Genomic DNA, 20,707 nt, shown 5'->3' on the forward strand with positions numbered 1-20,707 from the left:
GGCTGGCGTGGGGCTGGCGTGGGGCCGGCGTGGGGCGGGAGAAGCCGACGCGCTCCCGCGCCCCCTGGCGCCAGGCGGGACTCTTCGCAGGTGCCGGGGAGCGTGCCCCAGGTGCCTCCGCGGGCGGTTGCCCTGGGAACAGAGCACTCGCCTCGCTGGACCCTGCCTCCCTGGGCTCGACAGGAGGCCTTGAGTTAACTTCGTGTCGGACTGTCCAGGAGTCGGATAATGAACCTTCGATGTGAGTTGAGGACTGCTAGAACCAACCTGAAACTTGACGTACATATATATCTTACAACGTGTGCGCGTAGTGTGTGTGACTGGGGATGGGAGCAGAGGAAGCCTGATAGAGCCAGATTCCATCATTTGAGCAGCGCCTGGAGTATTCGAGAATGTCCTTTCTGTACCCGCCTTCTCTCATCTTTTGAGTCAACTTTTTTAAATCAGACTTCCACCCCACTTAAGGTTCTCCAGGTAGGAAAAGTGAAAAATACAGAACCGAGCTCCCAAAATCAGATCAAAAAGAGGCGATCACCTTATGTGTCTCTATGTATAGTAGCAGACATGCAATTTATGTGACATTGAATAGAACCATCATTCTAAATATTGATCACATTTGTTAGAGGCGGTGAAGAAGAGTACATTATGTGTATGACTACAGGAATCAGAATTCCTGGGATTGAAATCGCTGTGGCTAGCTGGGTGACTCTGGGCAAGTTGATCTCTAATAGTTCCAATTGCCTCATGTAAGTAGGGATAATAAGCATATCTACTTCACAGAGTCGTTGAGAGATTAAATGGTCTAATACATGTAGAACAGTGTACTGCATGATGCAGACTGCCTAATGAATATCAGCTGTTATTAATAACATTATTACTGTTACTGGGCACCTATAATCCAAACAGAAACCTGTAAAGTCATTACTTACTCTCTTATACCCCATCGCCAAAATAGCAAGTCTTATCCATTCTAATTCCCAAGTAATTCTTAAATCTATCCCATTTCCTATTCACTGTCACTAGATAACCTTCCTCCATCAATGGACTCCCAACTATTCTCCCTTATCCCCTGTCATTAATGCCATGTCCTGAATGAATACTATTATCCATCATTTACTGTGCTCCATCTCTGTGCTTACATGGGGACAAAGAAACCATTACACACAATCTCCACCCCAAGAACTGGAACATAGCAAGAGAGACAGGCATAACAGTAACTAGGTAGAATAAATAAACTCAGCATACAGCAGACTACTTGGGTTCTCCAGTCTTGTCATACTCTCTCATACATATGTTTACATATGCTCCTTTTGCTTAAGTCCTGACCCTCCTCCTTTTCTTTACCTAATTCCTGCTTATCCTTCATTATTCAGTCTAAGCATCAATTCTGTTGTGAGCTCTTCCTTATTGCTTGCCACCCAACCCTATCCCATCACAGTATGGGTTAGGTGCTCTTAACTGTGCTCCCATAGGACCTTGTCTCTTTCTAGCACTTATCACATGGAATGATAATTGTAGTTTTGTCTATTTTCCTAATTACTATGAGCTTCTTGAGAACAAGTATAAAACCTGACATGTAGTAGGACTGGCTCAATATATGCAAATGAGTAAATGACATACATGCAGATGTACTGTCTTGGTATATAAATGTTTAGAGGTTGGGCACCTGGGTGGTCAGTTGGTTAAGCTTCTGCCTTTAGCTCAGGTCATGATCCCAGAGTCCTGGGATGGAGTCCAGCATCTGGCTCCCTGCTCTGTGGGGAGCCTGCTTCTCCCTCTCCCTCTGCTTGCCACTCTCCCTGCTTGTGCTTTTTTTCTCTCTCTCTCTCTGTCAAATAAATAAAATAATAAGTAAGTAAGTAAGTAAATAAATAAATAAATAAATATTTAGAGGACAGGCCCTATGATATGTTTTATGTAGAAGTTAAGACATGGAACATCTAAAGGAAATAGTAAGTGGTAACCTTATGCCTGAGTCCCAGGCTGGTCCATTTGCAAATCACCTAGCATCCAAGAGTCTCTTTGGAATGTACTTAGAGGTGTTTCCTCTCACATGCTTAACCTGTGAGCACAGTTTGAGAATGCGAAGAGCAATATGAGTGGTTACCTATAATAACATTTCATTGTCTTTGCAGCACAGAGACCAAAATATGTTACGAAGTGTGAGACACTCAGAATCTCAGCCTGCAAAGTATATAAAATGTTGTAAGCATCTTAGGTTAGATTGCTCACCCATATATTAAAGGGACAGACCCTTCACAAACTTTAAAAACATGATGATAGATTTTGTAGTGTGCTCAAATTTGCCTTCTTTCTCTTTCATTAAGAAGTAAATTATGCAATTAATGTCAAAGACAACATATAAAATAATATCGTATTTTTTAAAGGAATCCTAAGACGTTCCTATCCATATCTGACGCGAGAAAATGAAGGAGATGATTACAAATATCTAGAAATTTTAAACTGAACAAGTCATTCTAAGGTTGTTATCCTTAGTTATAATTTTTTTATTGCTTGTTTGCCTCTTTTGTTTACAAGTCCAGAAAATTTACAGGGTACTTTCCAGTTTCAAACTGACTTCACACTAATTATCTCATGAGTCTTTTACAGAGAACAATTGGACATAGGTAGAAGAGTAGTTAGTCTTCCTCTTAAAGATAGGGAACTTGGGCTACCAAAGTTAGGGCCTAGGTCTTCAGAATACACGGTAATATCTTACAAACAAATCAAGTTAAAACTCTAAAAAGCATACTGGACTTCATGTCCAGTAGTATGACAGACCAGAGAATGACTGGTTGTCCCACCAAAAGCAACTCAAAGTGCTAGGTAAAATATATAAAACATCTCATCAAACATTTCAATAAGCTGACAAGAACATAAGAAATCCTCAAGGGCAAAAAACTAGGTAAAAGCGGGAACCCAGACAATAAATAATAACAATGCAAAACACAAAAGACAAAAACAAAAGAAAAAAAAAAGCTGGTTACAGGGAAAAATAAACCAAAAATAATCTATCGTTTCCTTATCTAACAAAATAATTATTTCTGAGCCAGTGTTTGCATTCCCATAAAAATTTGCTTTTGCAACTCCTGTACAAAAACAGAACTGTCTCTGAAGTGTCTTTTATTAGATCAGTTATGGACAACTCTGCATTTCAGGCCCTTTTTCTGATGTTGGAATAAACAACTGCACAAATTTGGAAGGCTGAGAGAAAAGGTTAACAGAACAGCTTAGACTCTAAAAAGTATGGTTCTCTTCAAAAGAGTCACTTTAACAAGCTACATACATAAAGGAAAAGTTTTGGTAATTGGCTTCAGGTCCATATTATCTCACAGACAACCAAATTGCCATCTATTAAACATGTATTTATAGCTTTGCTCTGCCAGGTACATAAATTATCTGCAGTAAGAAGAGAAGGAGGGGTGAGACACAATGAGAAGACTTTGTGGCTTCCCCAGAGTCCCAGATTACAGTCTATTCCTGAGGCTTCCTTCATTCCTACCCATAGGTTCTGTGACAAATCCTTGTATTCTTAAAAGAATTCCCCATTCTGCTTAGATTTTGAAGGGATTGCTATCGTTAGCTACCAGAAAATTATCCTAAACAATGTATAATGGAGGGGTTGGTTTCTATAGAAGTTAAAAACTCAAAATAGCAGTAGCTTACACAAAATAAAATGATTTCTCTTATATAAGTAGAGACAGTTGCGGGCTGGTATGGTAGCTCTCTGATCAACGCAGACACAGGGTCTCTTTACCATGTGGCTTTACCGTCCTGAACGTGCTGTTTCTACCTTATGATCCATAATGGCTGCTCAAGCTTCAACCATCACATCCTTATTTCCAGCCAGCAGAAAAGATATAGGGGCAGAAAAGGACACATCCCTCTTAAATATTTAAGAACACTTGCAGGGGCACCTGGGTGGCTCAGTCAGTTAAGTGTCTGACTCTTGGTTTCAGCTCAGGTCATGATCTTATAGGTCTTGGGATTAAGCCCTGCGTCAGACTCCACACTCACCGAGGAGTCTGCTTGAAGATTCTGTCTCCCTCTGCCCCTCCCCCCACTCACTCTTTGTCTCTCTATAATAAATGAATAAGTCTTAAAAAAAAAAAACACTTGCAGAACTTGTATATGTCACTGCACTTACCCCTTATTGGTCAGAACTTAACTATAAGTAATGTTGAAACATGTCATTTCTATTGAGTAGTGATGTGCCCAGCAAAAAATCAATAGTTTTAATAACCAAAGAAAAAAACAGATATTAGAGATAACTAGCAATCTCTGGCTCATCATCTGAGATCAGACTTAGGAGGAGAGAAATGGTGATGGGGAAGAACATAAAAATACAGCAAAGGCATTTGCTCGCAATGTGCTCAGTGATGGGGAGCCCTGCAGATTAGGGGCACGTGGAACAAGTACAGGTAGATAGTACCTGGATAGATATGTGGCAGCCAGACCCTGGGAGATTATAAATGCCAAACTGAGGAATGTGGCATTTGGGAGTCAGAAGAGAGTTCCTAAAAGATTTTGGGTTGAAGGGTGAAATGATGAAAACGGTGCTTTAAGAAGAGTAATGTGGTGGCAATGCCTAGAATGTACTCGAGGGGGAATGGGAGGCAAGAAGATTAGATAGGAAGCTACTATGAGATAACGAGTGCCAATACCGTAATAAATAAGGAAAGGAGAAATATTTCAAAGGGTGAATTTGTTTAATGCAACAAGTGATTAAATATCCTCTCTCTTTCTCCCTCTCTCTCTCTCTTTCATGTTTAGCATCCATTATACCTTTTTGAAATCAGCACAGTGATTTTATTTGGAGAAGTACCCTTTCACCATATTCAGTCCACATGATTCAAGTGGAACCGAATTCTGCCTCTTCAAGGGTGAGCATGTGACCCAGGCTTAACCAATCAGATAAAATGTCCATGACTATAGATGTCAGAAAATATCAACAAAGCACACTTTTACACAAGTAAGTGACTTACCTTAGGGGCAAAACCAACAATCCTGCATTTGAAATAAGGGGATCAAGTCTATGGGTTGGCAGCAGTGCCTCCAGTCAACCTGATTTATTATAAAAGAGAAGGAGGGAAGGCACAGTTGAGAGAGGGATGTTCAAGCATACCATATATGCGGGAAGCATTCTGTTGGTGAGACGAGATGGGAAAAAAAGTGCAATTGAGCAGTCCTGCAACTGCCAGTCTCTTAGAGGGAGAAATTAAAGGTAGTCATGCACAACCTTTGTATCATAAGGATTTCTGTTAGGCTGGAACGTGATCCAAGCCCCTCCTCAGCACAAACTTTCTGCACATAGCGTATCTTAGAAAACTTGGAAAACCTCTTCTTCAAAGATGAGTAACCAATCAAAAAGGAACCAGCATGCAATGATACCAAAAGAAAAAAGAAGGGAATGGGGGGGGGGGGAATGCCAAATTAAAATTTTCATTTAAAAAACTTGCCATTGGGTGCCTGAGTGGCTCCGTCAGGTAAGTGACTTCCTTTGGCTCAGGTCAAGATCCCAGAGTCACAGATTTGAGTCCTGCATCAGGCTCCCCACTCAGTAGGGGTCTACTTTTCCCTCTGACCTTCCTCTCTCTCACACACTCTCTTATTCTCTCTCTCAATTAAATAATATTTAAAAAAATAAAAAATAAAAAATTTTAAAACCTGCCATTAAGCAAAAGAAAATTTTAACCAAACATAGAGCCAAAATCAAGAGTTGGATGCTTAACCGACTGAGCAACCTGGGCGCCCCCAGAGAAGCTTATTTAAATACAAATGTAATATACGATATTTTTGAACAAGTAAGCAATATGGTTTTCATGAGGCCTTTTGTAGGACAGGAGTAGAGAATTAACTTCAGCCAAACAAGAGATGAATTTAGGACCAAGCCAAACAAAACAAAACAAAAAACCCACAAAAAAACAACTGGCAGTGATCATTGAATTCATTTAACTGTAGAATTAAATCTAAAACAAGTGTTACAATTATGGTCATAGAACAGAGAGTAAATTATAGATCCTGACAATGTAGCAAGGAAACAGCCAAAAGAAGTTGAGAGAGAAAAGAAATAAGGTGAACGCTACAAAAAAAAAAATAATATAATTAGGGAATGGGAGAGGAGGTAGAGGAAATATATTGCTTATTGCTTTGAATAGTATCTAAAAATACAGATATAAAGTTATTAAGATACCCACTGGAACAGAAATACATACTTTCCAAACTCAAAAACATGCATACAAAAGAGTATAGAGGCCGTATAGTGACAAAAAGTTAAACAAGTAATACAAACTAAAAGTATAACCAAAAAAATGAGAGGTGGACTAAAGTAGAACATAGCTTTCATTTCGATAAATATAAAAAGATTAATTTTCCCAATTAGTTGAAAATTTTTCTCAGAATATCGAATCAAATCCCAACTATATGCCATATACATAAGATAACGAAAGCAAAGTGCTTTAGAATGAAAATAGGAGAGAGAAATTATACTAAGCAAATGAAGCCAACATCAAAACTACCTCAAACAAAACTTAATTCAAGGGAAAAGCATTAAATGAGACATAGACAGTTTTAACAATAAAGCATGAGATACAAAATTAAGATCTCACACTTATAAATATCTATATACCAAATTGCATAGCATTTAAATTCATAAAGAAAAAACTACAGAAGTTTCAAGGAGGAATCAACAGGAAACATGATGAATTTACCTCTCATGCAGAACAGATCAAGTGGTAAAAAATAATAAGGATAGAAAAGCCCTAAGTAACATAATTAATAAGGTAGATTATATATATGTTTATAAATTTATATAAATAGATGTGAGAGAGAATAAGAATATATCTCCTTTTCATATACTTATGCACTATTCACACACATTGACTATGCATTGAAAGGGGCTTCATACAGGCCTTAAGGCAGGGGAATGCATTTTTATTCTCTGTCCCCCTTTACTACAGCTAGCTGTTCTTTATTTCCTTTACATAGTGAATTTCCAGATAACAAAAAAAAAAGTTTGAAAACCACTGTGATACACACACACTTAACAAAGTAAACGTATTTATTTTTATTTTAAATTTAAGATGCACAACCCACCTCCCAAATGTATGGAACGGAATGTTATAAAGCAGCGGTATGCAGCAGGTGACCTAATTGACCCTGGCTGGCTAGAACACAGAAAGCTTTCAGGGGCTCTCTCTGCCAGCAAGGAATTTGGGAAGTTTGGCATAAGCATGGGTGTTTTGTCTAGGTGGGCTATCTGCTGTGAAGTGCGGTGGGAGGGAATGCTTCAATCCTAACTCAAGACAAAAGAGGGGTCTGATGTTCCTCACATCCTTCATCAGGAAGTTTGTGACCTGAGCTGCCCGAGATTCTTTTCCTGGTGTAAGAATGGAGGTTGTCATGGTTGTCAGTATGTTTTACGCCTGTGCCCTTAACCACCAGCAGGCTGGACGAAGACAGAGCAGTGTGTACAGTTGGGTTTGTTTTAATGCATTCAGGCTAGACTATGGGCACTAGTTAAAGAGGTGTTTTGAGGTCAAGGACTTTGGGGAATTGAAAGGGCTCTCAGAGGCCCAACTTAACTCAACGTGCAGGGGGAGAGATTGTGCTTTCTTGCTGATCTGATGAAACACCTGAATACACTGAGCTTGAAACCGTAGGGGAAGGGAAGGGCTTTTGTTTCAGGAAATGAGAGCTCAGGCTCAAACCAGGCATGTGAATTGAGCTCGTGGCAACTGGGCTTAATGGAATTATAGATTTTGAGGAGCTGCTGTACTATTTTGGTAGGCATAAAGTCCAGATTTCCAAAAACACATGCTTTGATGAATATGAACCATACTGCAGCTGCTTTTGGCACGCCAACCTCAAGATGTGTTTGAATTACCAAGTAACTCCTCTATCTGTGCAGCTTGGTGACAAGAAGAATTTAATTTCACAGACCTGAAAAGGAACTATACTATCAAAAAAGACACAATTTAATTAGAATTTGAGAAGTGGCCTATGAATCACAAAATTGTGCTGAATTCCTGTCTACATGCTCTCTTTCCTGAAACTACTGCACTCCAAGCTGATGGCAGCTCTCAGTAACAACAATTTGGAATAGAAATAACCGTACGCTGCTTGAATACAGTCCAGACATCTCAAGAATTGTTCGGTCACATACCTAACTATATTGTCATTGTCATAAAAAAATGAATCAGTGAGTTTCTGTTTTAGGTAAATATTTTTCAGGACCAGAAATACTCTGACATCATCCCCATGTGAAATAAATCTTGCCAGACAAGCAGGCACTTTTGGCTGCAAGGAATGGACTTCTGTCCCCAATTCAGTGCCAGCAATGCCAGCTCAGTACCCAAACAATTCAGATCATTGTAGAATCTGACCTTGAGGCAAACTGGAAGTAGTATGGAAATATCTGAATACTGCCTAGCATGGTATTTTATACAGGGTAAATGAATAATATAAACCCTTAATTGGTCTGTCTCTTGGGGTCTTGAAATTTCCAGCATATCATAATTCTGAGACTTTAGCAAGGCCTAGCCAAGAGACATGAGTCATCCCTAGTTTTGGTAGGCTATTGCACATTTTATTAACAGTTGACTAATTTTGAAGGACTCTTTCAATGCTATCCTAAAAATCCCTAATTTTGAATATCATTAGAGAGATGTTTCTGATTATCCATAAAATGTGGATATCACGATTCTAAGGAATTAGAACTTTTGGTATGAACATGACTAGCTATATTAGTATTTTCTCTTTCTACTTTTGGAAGTCATGTAAGAGCTACAAGGATTATAAACACAACCTACACCCCTCTCCCCCAAATCCACAAACTGTTTTTTTCTTCTTTTGCAAACTAGGATACTAGTATACCACCCAGACTCTGAAACATATATAGGAGTTGCCAAAAACAGCTAAAGTTGGGTAGGAATTATGTGGGAGAAAGTAGACAGAAAAAAAACATACGGATGGATCTCAACAGCAAGAAGACCCAGCTGACACTGCTAGCAAAAGTGTAACACATACAGGTAAGGAACAGACCCTGAGCTGAAGAAATTTTATCCTTTGTTTTACAAAAAGGGGTGTGGAACCTGGGGCAGGCCACACTGGGATTGAGCCCTATATTAGGTTCCTGCACTTAGTGAGGAGTCTGCTTGAGGATTCTCTCTCTCCCTCTGCCCCTCTCCTCCTAAAATAAATTTTAAAAATCACACAGGTAAGCCATATTTGCAGAGGCAATCTGTTCATGTGGCAGGAGAAGAGAGCCCATACCTAGTGAAAATGAGCTTCCTCGCACCTATACTGGAAACTCTTACAAATCGTTAGTCCAGGAAAACACATTTCATTTGCTGATGAGAAATAAGAAAGGAAGTACACAGCACCAACATAAAGAAACTATACACAAAAATCTGGGGGGAAAGGAGTAAAACTTAACATGGGAAGCATACTTTACCAGTAAAATGTCACTATGACATAATTTTTTTTGAAAGCTATCTTTCCCTGGGGTGCCTCGGTGTCTCAGTTGGTTAAGTGACTGACTCTTGATTTCGGCTCAGGTCATGGGATCTCGCTCAGTGGGAAGTCAGTTTGAGATTCTTTCCCTTCCTGCCCCTCCCCCCAGCTTGTGCACTCTCTTTCTCTCTCTCTAAAATAAATAAATAAATACATACATAAATAAAACCTTTAAAATAAAAGACAAATAAATGAGTCAATCACCTCTATGAAAAGAAAACAAACAAAAACATAAAGCAGAAATGCAGGAATTCAAGGAAGATTATGGCAAACCTCAAGATAGAATAATTCAGAAGAGAGGCAGTAGAAAAAAGCAAAACCTTCAAAGAAATAAAGACAAAATTAAAAGGAAGGTAAGAGAAAAGAAACTTAAGATAACAATATAGAGAAAAGAAGTGAGAACAACAAGCAAAATAAAATGACAGTCAAAAAGATTCGAAACAAAATAATAGATATAGAAAACCATAATGGAAGAAAATAAACATTTAAAGATATGATTGAAGAAAACTTTGCTCAATTAAAAGACAACTCTTCTATTGAAAAACTGTATTATCATCCAAGGACATTTTACCAATGACATTCACCATGCTGCCTACAAAGAAAAAAAATAATCCTTTGGGGAAGTTTGCAGATAATCAAGTAACTTATAAAGGGAAATTGTCAGGCTGGTCTTTCATTTCTATATAGTAATGTACATTATAAGAAGACATCGGAGCAACATATATAAGATACTTAAATATAGAAAGTGGACACAAAGACTTTAAGTCTAACCAAACTGTCTTTCAAGTATAAAGACGAGAAACAAAGAGTTTTTAATATGCAAAAACCCAGGTACCATTGTTCCTATTGGCCTTTCTTAAGAAAACAACTAAAAGATGAACTTCAGGCAAAAAGAAGATAACTGGCAAAATTACAGCAGAAGTTCTGCTTGTGAACATTGTGTAGTTAAATGAAATCCTTCCGTTGTACCCTCTGGAATTCAGGCATCATCAACCAAATTCCCTGTATCCTCAACTTCTTCTCTGAGCATTTCATTCACCTCGTTGCTCTGGAAACCTGTTCTTCCCTGAGGATACTGCTTCCCCTGCGACCGTCTCATATATAGTGACTGGTTTTCTCCCACGGTCATATACGTGGGCCTCAGGTGGGGTAGGCCACCTCTTTGCTCTCGTTGTCACTTTCAGACTTTTCTCATCCCACTCACTAAAATTCCCCAGCTTTAAAGCCCTTGCTATCAGATTAGTTCACCTAATAATGTTCATTTTTGCTGTCCTCCATTGATACTTAGGTATTTGCTCTTGTTTCTCAATGAGATTAGCTACAGTCTGGTAATCTCTCTTTAGTCTTAATTCTTGGTGATTTTAATAAATATTGTAGGTGATCCTTCCAACACCATAGTCTTTCAGTTTTTTGAACGCCTCCAATCAACCTGTTTGTTGAACCTATTGTTCTCACCATACCTCAGTCACTCACCCCGTAGTCCTGCTCTAGACCTTGTCATTATCAATAACTTCATGATCTTAATTCTATCATTCTATTTGCTCTCCTCTCACTTCCTATCTTTCCAACTTACTCCGTTTAGTGCCCCAACTCCCAATAATCCTTTGATCCCTAATCAAGGGAAAAATGACATATATGAAGTTATTCACTGCAGCATTGTTCTTAATACAATACTAGAAACAAACCAAATGTACATCCTTAAAGGCCTCATTAAACTATTTGTTTAAGGAAGGAGGAAGTTACTTGAACCAGGAATAGGAAGAAGGCTGAATGGAGAGCGCTGCCTGACAGGAGCTGTCACCTTCTGACAGGAGATGCAACCAGCCTGTGGTGACTCACCACACAAGGAACTATGGAAGTAAGTACCTACCCTCTCTCTCCCATCATTCTCTGTTGTTTTCTGCCACTGACTCAGAATCAAATAACAATTATTAAATTGCCTTTTAAAGGCCACTATAAGAAGAGTATTAGGCAGGGTACAAGTTTCACAACATTAGTACCATCTAGGAAATGATAAGAAAATAGCTGCCTAAGAAAATGGCTACCAACCTGGGGTCTCTGGAAACTTGAAGATGCACAAAGGTCATTATGGGGGTCAATAAATGGTTTTCAACATTTCAAAACACATACTACGTAGAAATTGTAGAAGAAATGTCTTCTGTACAAGCAAATGGAAATGTCATGCTTTCTAGCCTGAGCTGGTAGAGTGTGAACTCATGCTGATCAGAAATGTGATAGGTGGTAGGTATTTCCTGATCTTAGAAACCCTGAATCTAGAAGGCATATTCCATAATTTAGGAAATTATTTTATGACTAAGAATCACGAAATATATTCCATAATTAAATTATTATAACTAAAAACTGGTGGTTGTAATTTGTTCACCTGAAATTATCAACTAATTCTCCAGGCTTAATATGATAAGTAATCAATAAAGTGGTATAAGATGTGTGCATTAAAATATTAAATGGCATCATATAAAATAAAAACATACTGTTTTGGTTCTAAATTCAGGGGTCAGGTTTGTTTTTTTAAGATTGTAGAAGCTTTCTTTGGTTCACTCAACATTACTAGTCAACCACTTTTAAGGGCTAAGTTACACTAATAATTTTGTCTTTTCTATTTGGTCTGATCGATTTTTTAAATAGTTTTATGTAAAATTTGATTTATGTTTTATAACAGGTCCATGTTATTAAGATTCTCTGAGAAAGAAATCAAAAGGGCACTAGAATAAAGAATATTTTGTATCCTATAATATAATTAAATCTATTGTCTGAGGGGGTTATTTGACTTTTAAAGTACAGTGATGGGTTTATTACAGTCAGAAAAATTGCAGATTTGAGAAATGCCATAGTTAACCACTGCAGGATAAGTAAGAACGGATACCAGAGTGATCGTCAGAGGTTGTCGCGGTGGGCTGGAGACTGATGGGATGAGCTGCCTGAAAAAGAGAAAAAGCAGATGGAGTCCCTGTTGTTCCCCATAAGGGGTCATTACCTTCAAAACTGTCAAGATGTCAAAGCATTAACAAGATAAAAACATAAGGCAAAAGAATTTTCCTCCAACATATGCCTGAAACCTGAGATAGAAGATATGTAAAATTTGCCATGTGGTGTTTTTCTTATCAATGAACACTTCAAACCCCTGGTCAGGGAATGCACAGTCTGGTCCAAGTTCTCACCCAGACGCCATTGCCTGACTAATTACATGTCCCTAGATGATGGGGCTTGCGAAACCCAGACTGGGCAAGTCAGAATGCATAGAATTTCATTTCTTTATTTCTTTAAGACACTTATTCACTGACAAAATGCTCAAATGGAAAGGCTTTGAACACATGCAAAAATGGAAAGTAATCTCTCTGAGTTAGGAGCCTCCCAGGAGGGTAGCATGCTGTATCGATGTTGCAGACCTCCAACTGAAAAGCCAGCAGATTGCAGTCAGGGACATAAACTGAGAACTGCCTGACCCTGGGCAAAATGCAATAGGGCATAATTAGTGCGGTCACAAGGATCAGATCAGTAAAGCTCCAGACGAGTGTGGTGGCTGATTTTAAACAAGATCTTTCTTTTCAAATTATTTTTAGCACCCTAAATATGTCCTCCAGAGAGACTCATACATGGTGCTTAAGGATAATTACTGTAATGTGGAAAATTGGGAACAACGTGAATGTCCATCAATAAGGGAAATGGCAAAATAAATTACGGCATATGCATTGTCTTGAATCGTAGGCATTTGTTTAAAAGAATGATCACAACATACTGATGGCAAAAAATGGCTTCGTAATTGACAAAAGCTGATAATTTCAGGTGAACAAATTACAATGACTTTTTATTTATTTATATTTTTTGGCTATGACTTTTTAAAATAAAACAAGTATTAGAACAACATGTACGATTCCGTTCTTACAAAATTTCCATTTTGCAAATCACGTGTATTGGATGCAATCTTTGTGCACCTTCTCAGATTTCCTCCACTGCTTCTTCTTGCTGAAGGCAACCCTGACACCCCTATTGTATCCTTAACACAATCATTGCCTTTGCTGAACTCCCTGAAATGCCTGGAATTCAAGTGGGAACCCTGGTCCTGCCTAGCCCTTACTCCCCACACACTAAGCCTTATCACATCAACTTGTCTCTAGATTTGGATGAAATGCCACACCTTGGAGCATGGGAACTCGCTTCCTGAGTGACTGCCAAGAGCTGAAAATATAAGGAGTTCCCTCCCAATGGGGTGAACATTGGCCAATGGGAAATGAGAGACAGAAGCGATCTCAGCAGAAAAATCGCCCCCACTACCTTCTTACAGAGGACTACTCTGAAGGACGGCTTTTTCTTGCAGCGTTTTCAGAGGAGTCATGCATACCAAGCAACAGACCTGCCAAGCACCTGCCATATCTTTGTGAGGCCTGTTAGGAAACTCTGGCCAGTGTGGTGACACATCACATGCCATTGTTTGCATCATTTTTACCTAATTTCTATTGTTTCTTCACCCTCACCATCTTTGGCTAGCATTTTCCAAGTAAAATGGCCACACTTTCATCCTTGCCTCTGATTCTCTTGTCTTAGAGGACCCAGACTAAGATCACAGCAAACTAAATATTGAAGCTATACCGTAGTCCCCCTTTATCCGTGAGAGATATGTTCAGGATCCCCAGAGGATACCTAAAACCACAGATAACACCAAATGCTATATATACTATGTTTTTTTCCCTATGAATACATACCTATGATAAAGTTTATTTGTAAGGGACAACTCCCCTTATCTGTGATTTCAATTTCCAGGGCTTCAGTTACCCATGGTCAATGATGGTCTGGACTGACGATCTTCCTTCTGACATGTTGTCAGAAGGTCATTGGTAGAGTAAGGCTACATCACAGTGCCGACATCCTTCACCTCACTTCATGTCATCGTGTTGGCATTGTATCATCTCACATCATCACAAGAACCGTGAGTACACCACAATCAGATATTCTGAGAGAGAGAGACCACATTCACAGAACATTTATTACCGCATATTATTCTTGTTCTATTTAATTACTAGGTTATTATTTTTAATCTCTTCTGTACCTAATTTATAAATTAAACTTTATCATAAGTATGTATATATAGGAAAAAAGAGTGTGTATAAGGTCGAGTACCACCTGTGATTCCAGGCATCCCTGGGGGTTTTGGAATGTCTCCCCTGCAGATAAGGGGGGACTACTGTAACCAACTAAACTCAACTTTAAAAAGAATTCTGTTTTCGGTAGGGTAGCCCTAGTGTTTGAGAAGAAGAACATAAATAAGATGTAACAGCAGAAGGTGACAAGTCAACAACAAAGAATTTAGGTTGGTGGTGGAAGTAGCAATTACCACGATAAAGAATTTAGGTTGGTGGTGGAAGTAGCAATTACCACGAGTGAGAGCTACCATTTCATGGCCTGGAGCAAGGCCCTCACCCAAAACCTGGTCTGACAGCCCTCCTTTCAGTAGCTTCAGAACTGCAACAACAAAATTAGCCAACTTTAAATTACAGCCACGGGTGGGGAAAACACTTGACACAGGCAAATACTCCTCTGTGCAATTTCTATTATCCTGGTACCATGTGCCAGGAAGTGTTCTAAGTGCTTGCGATTCAGCGGTGAAGCAAAGGGACAAAAATCCCCACCCACATGGAGTTTATATTCTAGAACTGGGAGGGGGGAGTGGGTTGGGAGGGAATATAACCAAAAATTACAAAAATTAATTTTAGCCCTTAGTTTCCTAGCAAGGCTAGCTCTGAAAAAAACTTGTCAAAGCAACAGAGTTCTATTATTTTCTTCCCCCCTCACTCTCTTTATAGCCCTGTCTGCTCCCTTCTGCATCTTGCTTAGCAGCTTCCCCACCCCCATCCTGCTTCCTCTGGGCTGTGTGTCTAGTCAACTGAATCTCAGGCTCTTGGGATGAAGCCCACCAATCTTCCCCACCCCACCCGCCCAAAACCCTCTCCAGATGGTTCAGATGATCAGCCAGGCTGCTCCTCCCTGCTGCCACCCATCAAAATTTGCCCAATTTGTGGTTTTTCCCCCCAGGACTTGCTCACTGCATTCCAAAGTGATGCTGTTAGCTCAAGCTAATGTGTTACGTTATTTTAAAAACTTCATGGTTCTAATAGCCTCATATTTGCAGAGTGCTTTTGTGTTAGCATAGCATTTTCATATACACTATCATTTTGGTCACACTCCTACCCCAAGGAATAGGCAGGGCCAGTTTATTCCCCTCTTTTTACTGCTGCAGAGACTGAACCTCAGAGCAGTAGAGTCCTTTGCTCAGGGTTATTCTGCTGGGAAGAGCAGAGTTGGTATAAAGATCCTTCCAATTCCTTAATTGTCCTGTTTTCCCTGTTCTTTTGCACTGTTCTCTCTGGATGATCATTTGAATGATTTTGCTGACATTTCATTACAACTCTAAAGGTGGAAATGCCAGGCACCAGGGTAGGCTGACAGAAAAGAATCCTGGGACAGGTGTTCCTTTGGTGTCTTAAATCAACCGGACAGATTTTCTGGTCCACTTTCAAGAAGAGCCAATGCTGTCAGAATCAAAATCACTATCAAGTCATAGATATGCAGCTAATTAGACTAAGTGATACAGCCCGTGGGCCAGTGTTTATTGGCAAGTGGGCTACTTTCTGTCCCTTCGAGCGCTGCTGCTGCTCCTTCTCCCGCGGGCTGGCTGTCAGGAGCCAACTGTCCCTCCCACACACCCCCACTACTCAAGAGTCAGCATCCAGATGGTGCCACTCTTTCCTCCCCTCTCCCCATATCTGAAATCGCTAGGGTGACCATGTAACTTATTCTCTGAAGCAGAGCAATTCTGAGAGAAAACGAGGGCAGAATTAATAATTATGCCAGGACCACAGGTGTAGACCAGGATTGTTCTGGCTAAGCCAGGACCCTACTTCTCACCACCAGATAAGTGGTGAAACTTTTTAAAAAGCAACTGAGTGAATTAAAATTCATTTTTTCTTTCTTGGTGTGCTTCTGATAAAGGTGCCAGTCCGTACAAACATATCCTCACATCACACAGAAAGAAATATGCCTGAGAGGTTGCAGGCTATAGAACGCCTGAGAAATTCAGCTAGTTAAGGACGCTTGTGACTTCTTTGAAAATGTAAAAAAAATCCTTTCACAGTGCCTTTCCCATGTCCTGTGTAAGGTCTTGAAATTTAAATTTTCTATAGCAGTGTCTCACCAGGTAGCAATCTATCCTGGCCACAGTTACCCATAGTAGAATATTTAATTCCCACAAAACCCCTGGAGAGCAGCGGTAACAGTGAGCACAGGGAAGGACTCTGCATTGTTGAAGAATCCTACTGGAGCGGATACTGCTGCCCAGTCTAGCAACGAAATCCTCACTCACGCAGCGTTTGCTCTGGGTTTTAATATTGTAAAATAGCACGCACTCATTGTGAACAAAAATTGAAAAATATAGAAAAGTGAAAAGTAGGAAAACAAATCATTCATAATCATTACCTCAGTAGTAACTATTATTAGCATTCTGTATATTTAGTTCCAGATATTTGTATTTTTTATAACTTATTTTTCACTTAGTTGGGCTCATTCTATATCATTCTTGCTTTTCACTTAACTTACATTACATGTATTTCTCCATGTCATTATAAAGTATTTATAAGCGTAATATTAAATAACTGCACAGTAATCCATTATGTAAAGAACATCCTGTTCACTTAACTATTCGCGGCTTATAGGGCATTTAGGTTGTTCCCCACTTCTTATAAATAATGCCACAATGAATACCTTATACTAAAAGCTTTTTCTGTGCTTCATGTTATTTCTCGAAGCTAGATTCCAGAAACAAATTATCTTAAAATACATGAACATATTTAAGATTCTTGTTATATGTTATAAAAAGCCTTCCAACAGGCTTTTATCCAGTTTATATACCCATCAATAATAAATATGACCCTCGCCAGCACAGAATTTATTCATATGCGAAACATGATATATGTCTTTTGTTTTGCATTTCTTTGATCTCTAGAGAGGCTTAGCTATTTTCCATATATGGCTAACTAATTGTATTTTGTATTACACAAATTGTTTATATCATTTGCACACCAGAATTTTTACTAATGTCACAAATTAGAAACGTGTAGTTGTATGTTAAAAAGCTCTGTATGTTCAGTATTGATAAAAATAGCAAAAAGATCCACTAAGAATTATTATGTGGATTATAGAATTAGAATAATATACAATTTTCTATAGAGAGCATTCAAGACATAAGTATATAAGCAACAAAACAGTGATACTCAGTGAGATCCTGATACTAATATCCGTCTTCATCAAGAACTGGCAAAACTCGGAGCCAGGGAGACAGCAAAGACGACGCTGTCAGTCCTGGGCACTGTGTGTCACATTCGGGACTCATTGTCTCACTTCCCTGAGCGTCTTCCTTTGTGCTTGAATATTTAATCATTTCATGCCTCCTGTCGTAGGAGCTGAAGCAGATGTTATTGTCATCTTCACGGATAAGAAGAACAGAGTTCAGCAAGGCATGCAGCTTGCTCGAGACCACGCAGCTAGAAGAGTCAAATGCCTTCTGATTCTAAACCTCAGATCTTTCCACTAACGTGCTCCTACCTGAAGTCAGATGTCTAAAGGCATTCAGAAAACAAGCAAGCAAGGGACCTGAAAATGTACTACAGCAGCAGCTGTCAAGTATTGGAGATGCCCTCGCCAGACTACACCGAGCATTAGTAACATAAAAACATTCATTTCACGCTCTGGATTATACTTTTCAATGTTTATAAAAATTCCTACCTAGCCACAGGCTGGTTCTTCGGGGTACTAGCTTACCTGAAAGGCAGGCTAGCGTAGTGGGTAAGGGGACAGGCTCTGAAGCCCACCTGCCTGAATGTGAAGCCCAGCTTTGCCATTTGCCACATTGTAACCAGGTAACATTACTCCAATGCCCGGTGCCTCGTGTGTAAAAAACAGGGAGGAGGTGGTAATAAGAGGACTTACCACACAGAGTTCTAGGGAAGAGTAAGTGTAGTAATACATGCAAAGCACTCAAAGTGATACCTGCTACAGAGAAAATACTCAAGTAATGGCAGTGGTTGCTGTCATTAAATGTATTAAATCATTTAAACTTATTACAACCCTGTGACTCTATGCCTACCCTGCCGTGATCTCCCATTTACTGATGAGAAAACAGAAAAATTATACCAATTATAAAAACGTAACATAAATACTGTTTAAACCTAAAAAAGGATCCCTGGCTATAGGTGTGAAGCGGGCTTGAAAAACACAATATATTTTCACATCAGCGAAGTATAAAATGTGAAGGGAAAAAAGTTACATTTTACATCAAAAACAAAATTAAGTAACATTAGACACTAACATAAAGGGTTTTTTTTGTCAACATTGAATGTGCAAAAACAAAGAAAACCATTGAATGTGTGAGAAATATTGCAGAGATTTATAAACGGTTTTCTTAGAAGTCACTGACCTAGAACAGTGACAGGGATTCCGACAGATCAAGCCGTCATCCTCCTTTGTCCTATTTAAATGCCACGTATCCCTATTCTCAATAGGCTTGAATAGGCTTGCTTTCAGATGCCTGTGACTCATATTTGTAAATAATAAATGTATTAAAAACATATTCTGTGCATCAACATATACTTTCACTTTGAATGAAAAGTGCACACACACCCAAACATTTTTAATTTTAAATCTTTATCCTGAACACAACCATACATCAAAATCCTAGGGGAAGTCAATATAACTAAAATATTTTTACGAATGCTGTTCTTAACAAATATGACCCTGGGGAAATGGTTACACTCCTCTCCTTCCTCCTCTTTCAAATATGGGGATAACGTCAGCTGGTGGATGGCCTCCTGCTGTGTGCTGGGCACCCCAGGCCTGACTCAAGAAGGCAGGTAAAGGAGGGGAGCAGAGGATGAATTGCAAATGTGAAGACCTAGAAGAAGTTACCAATGAATGGCAATCTAAATGTAAGAACCCTAAAGAAAGAGGAGATGGTGGTCAGTGAAGAAAGAGGTAAGACACAGCAGAAAAAACAAGAGGAGGGGAAAGAGATGAGGACTAAAATGGCATGCAGGCCACAGCAGATGGGTGAGATTCACCTTTGCAAAAGGAAATCAAGCTACTGAAGAGACCTCTGGGCTGTGGTGGAGAAAAATGAAGTGGTTTCTTTCTAGGGCCACTGAAACTATTACATCCAAGCCAAGAAGTATAAAGCATGGCAAAGAACGAAAAAAAACAAAAAAACAAAAAAAACAAACACCACAAAAATAAAGCTTCTCAGCCTATTGCTGTGTGTTTACAAGATTTACACACTCCACAGGACAGCAAACAAACTACTTATCTAATTGAGTTTACTTATATGTAAACCTGACCTGTGGGGTCTCCTGGTTTTCATCTACTGGAGTGATTGAAGAGCTGGGACATCTATATCGGCAAATCTGTATGAGTGACAACCTAGCTGCGTTGCGGGTTGTAACCTAAGTAATTCCTTGAACCATCTGGCTTCCTAGATTCACTTTAGCCATCCTGGAGATGAATTTCAAGTCAGTATTGAGTCTCCCTGAGAAGTGACGTTAATATTGTGTTCAGAGAAGAGGGAAGAGCATTCAGATGGGTGGGGCAATGGGCCATGGGAAGGTTTGCTAATAACATCTGAGAGGATGGCTCTCTCCTCCTGACCACTAACCCCTGAAGTTCCCTGAGTGTGTGCTATTTCACACCTTTGTGTTAATGCTGCCCTTCAAGAGCAGATTGTAATCTCTCCCCACCTGACAATGATGTGTTTATATACCTGACTTCCTTCTAGACAGTGAATCCCTTGCAGGAAGGGTTTGGAGCCTTACTCATCTTTGTATGTCTAGCTCCCAGCACCAAGATGGACACATAGCTGTTACTCAATATTTATTTGTTGAATGAAGGAATCAAACGCTCGAATATATTTTTTTAACCTATGAAAATTTTTTGTTTATGAAACTTTCTTAAAGCCTAAAAAATAAGATGGAATGCATTGTTTTGTGTTCAAAATCACATTGGCCCCTGTGGCAATCAATGGAAATTTATGTAATCTGATTATTTATGATGTCACCAAAACTTCCAGAGTTAGACACAGACTGGAGGGTTGGACCCAATTAAAAGAGACAGACATATGAGTACTTTGCACAAGTGACAA

The 20,707-nt window shown here is 39.3% G+C and overlaps 1 protein-coding gene and 1 long non-coding RNA gene across 5 annotated transcripts in view; one reads left to right on the forward strand and one right to left on the reverse strand.

Moving 5' to 3' along the window:
* RAB3IP (RAB3A interacting protein) overlaps positions 1-20,707 on the reverse strand; it is a 132,599-nt gene that overhangs the window by 42,452 nt on the left and 69,440 nt on the right. The gene's annotated exons all lie outside the window — the stretch shown is intronic.
* LOC113256283 (uncharacterized) lies at positions 44-19,216 on the forward strand. 3 transcript variants are annotated; one of them, XR_007189702.2, is made up of 5 exons: positions 44-474; positions 4,774-4,883; positions 11,242-11,371; positions 13,650-14,458; positions 17,982-19,216. It is a non-coding gene; the product is annotated as an uncharacterized LOC113256283 (long non-coding RNA). The 3 variants fall into 3 exon arrangements; XR_003316635.3 differs by having other exon boundaries at positions 44-241; XR_008960730.1 differs by lacking the exon at positions 13,650-14,458 and having other exon boundaries at positions 44-241.

Source organism: Ursus arctos, unplaced genomic scaffold, assembly GCF_023065955.2.
Source record: "Ursus arctos isolate Adak ecotype North America unplaced genomic scaffold, UrsArc2.0 scaffold_21, whole genome shotgun sequence".
NCBI classification, from domain to species: Eukaryota; Metazoa; Chordata; class Mammalia; order Carnivora; family Ursidae; genus Ursus; species Ursus arctos.